Here is a 3,121-nt window from a genome sequence, read left to right as displayed (position 1 = left end):
CACTAATATATACGGAAGCTTTATACCACTACAACAAAATTGGCCAAAGAGACCATATCAAAATGGCCAAAGAGACTACCTTAGGGGTGGTCTCTAGCTCACAGGTCTCTTTGGCCTAAGAGACCATTTCATCAATAGTGGTCTCTTATTTTAAAAACTGAGACCACTTATTTAAAATAGGTGGTCTTAGTTTTTGAAAAAATTGAGACCATTTATTTCAAATAGGTGGTCTCAGTTTTCAAAAACTAAGACCACCTATTTCAAATAGGTGGTTAACTGGTGCCAATTTCGATTTTTGGCACCGGTTTGAACCGGTGCCTTTTACAACCCCTTTTTGGCACCCCCCACATTGGCACCGGTTCAAACTGGTTCCTTAGGCCGGGTTTGAACCGGTGCCAAATTCATTTTTTCACGTAGTGTCAAGACCACCTATTTCAAATAGATGGTCTCTTTCTTCTCTTTTTTTTAAAAAAAATATTTTAATTTTAATTTATACAGTATATAATTTCAATTAATCAAAAAACACAATTCCTCTACTGTAACATTCCAACGAAATACAAGTACGGACTACGGAGTAGTATACCAAATACATAGTCATATTGTCATAATGATTCTTATAAAAAATTGTACAAAATCCATACTTATTATTGCTACAATCAATAAAAAAAATAATAAAATAAAAAAAAAACTTCGTAGATCTCGACAGCAATCTGACATTCTCACCCCCCAACAAAACAATTCAATAACCAATAGCATAATCTTTAACAATCACACTTGTTACCTGAAATATTTTCCTAATACATCCCAAATTAGAAAACAAATATAATAAAGATATATTTAACAAACACTTAGATTAGCAATTAAATTTAAAAATAGCAGAAATAAAAATATGGTGTGCATTTCAGATAAAAAACAGTGATTAAACAAAGTAGAAATGAGCCATGGAAAAAAAAACCACGATCAAAACTTAATTTAAGAATAATCTGAGATCAACTCAATTAAACTGGTGCATGTGCAATTGGAAATTAAAACCCAACGTTAAACATTTCAGGAGCAAAAATTGAATAAATGATAAGAATTTTGAAATGAAAACATTTAAAGAAAATTTAAAAAAAAAACAGAAAGTTTTGATAGATTTAATGAATTACGGGAGAACAAAGATAAAACAAATTGAAAAAAACTTGCACTTTTTCAATTTAAGGTAAAAAGAACTTCAATTTAGCAAGAATTAAGGATCCCTTTTCCCTTCTGACAAACTTCTATCAGGCAACATGGAAATGAAGTATTTCTCAACAAGTTGATTGAAGCTCATAAGCTAACTGTTTTGACTCAGTTTCCGACCTGGTAACGGCGAGGTTGAACTTAGATCCACTGTTGATGGTGTTGTTGATGATGGGATTTTTGTTATTCATGGTGTGGAGGAGGTTGTTGTTTGACGTTGACGAGTTGAGCAGGCGGCCGAGGTTGCCAGTAATCTGCTGTAATTAGAACAGACGCTGGAATATTCGCCGGAGTAGTTGTAGTATAGTTAAACTAGGAGAGATAGGGGGAGGAATAGAGATGATGAAGGAGGGATTGTGTATCTAATTCATGTTATTGTTGAACCGGCACCAGAATTAGGAGGAAGAGATAAGTTTGAGGGAGTGAAAAATTCATGTGAAAGTGAGATCTAAGGGTTTGAGGGAGAGGCGAAGAGGCAAAGAGCTGGTGAATTTTAGGGTTTGAGGGAAAAGAGGATGTGGGAGATCTAAGGGTTGATCTTTTTACACGTGGCAATCCGTGTAATATATCAAATTAAAAACAGTTTTTATTTAATTAATTTAAAAACAAGGAGAGATCACTTCCCTAAATGAATGGTCTCCTTTATTTATTTATTAAATTAAAAAAAGGAAAGACCATTTCTTTTAAATAGATGGTCTCTTTTTTTTTATTTAATTAAAAAAAGGAGAGACCACTTTTTCTAAATAAATAATCTCTCTTCTGTTTATTTATTTAATTAAAAAAAGGAGAGACCACATATTTAGAATATATGGTCTCTGTTACATTTTCACCTTTAATTAAAAAAAAAAGGATAGACCACTTCTCTAAATAAATGATCTCTCTTATTAAATTTATTTAATTAAAAAGGAGAGACCACTTATTTAAAATAGATGGTCTTTGGTACATTTTCATCTCTCTAAGATTATACATAAGAAACCATTTATTTGAAATATATGGTCTCTTGAATCCAAGACACCACATATTTATTTAAATGGTCTCTTACTTAAGGTCTCTTTGAGCATTTTTGTAGTAGTGTACTTGAACTTCAAGGTAGGTCAATAGTTCGATCATGCATCATTCATGCATATCCAAGTGATTGACCGAGCATCACTACGCCCCTATAGCCCATGAAACTGCGCTATCCAATCAATCTTACATGCTAGTTCATTTATTGAAATCATTTATGTCCACTTTAATGATCTGGAACTAGGAACTTAAATAATATATAAATTTTGTTCACCTGTGGGGTTTCAATTCACCAGGTCATCAACCTGATGAACCCATCAATTCATAATTATTTTGGAAATTTTATTTAATTTCCAAAACCATAATTAAATAAGAGAAATAATAATTTCTATTTTAAACATAATTCTGCAAATTGATGCATTTCTCATGTAATATGTTTTCTCAAAACATATACAACTTAAATTACATAACTTGCTTCAATCCTAAGACTTTAATATGACTCTCATACCTTAGTCCATGGAAGGGGTTTAGTGATTTCTCACTCGTAATAAAACTTTGCTTAACATGACCTTCCGCTGGTCAATGATATCATAATTGAGGTGATATCTCATATCTATAAGTTTGGATTTGTGATGTGACCCTGGCTCCTTTGTTTTTGGGCAAGGGTGACCTCTTAGTCACATGACATTGAGTATGCAACAGTGCTCTACTTTGAACTCTTCAAGCTCACTGTCCTTCTCCATCCAGACACAAATATGCATTTAGATCACCATTTAGAATCATCTTGCCTGTTTGGAAAACTTGCATTCATGTAACCTTTTGACAACTTGCTTAAATTACCATTTAACACAATATCTAGAAGAATTCCTCTTAGTTCTTCTCAAGTACTCAAGGA

At 32.6% G+C, this 3,121-nt stretch overlaps 1 long non-coding RNA gene across 1 annotated transcript; it reads right to left on the bottom strand.

Annotated features, from left to right (window-relative positions):
* Positions 1-511: 511 nt before the first annotated feature.
* LOC145556049 (uncharacterized) lies at positions 512-1,695 on the bottom strand. The gene is made up of 2 exons (XR_014091698.1): positions 1,342-1,695; positions 512-781 (listed from the first exon to the last, which is right to left on the bottom strand). It is a non-coding gene; the product is annotated as an uncharacterized LOC145556049 (long non-coding RNA).
* Positions 1,696-3,121: the final 1,426 nt, after the last annotated feature.

This window comes from Chenopodium album, chromosome 8, assembly GCF_948465745.1.
Source record: "Chenopodium album chromosome 8, dcCheAlbu1.1, whole genome shotgun sequence".
In the NCBI taxonomy this organism is placed as follows: Eukaryota; Viridiplantae; Streptophyta; class Magnoliopsida; order Caryophyllales; family Amaranthaceae; genus Chenopodium; species Chenopodium album.
This window is presented reverse-complemented; position numbering and strand designations above follow the sequence as displayed.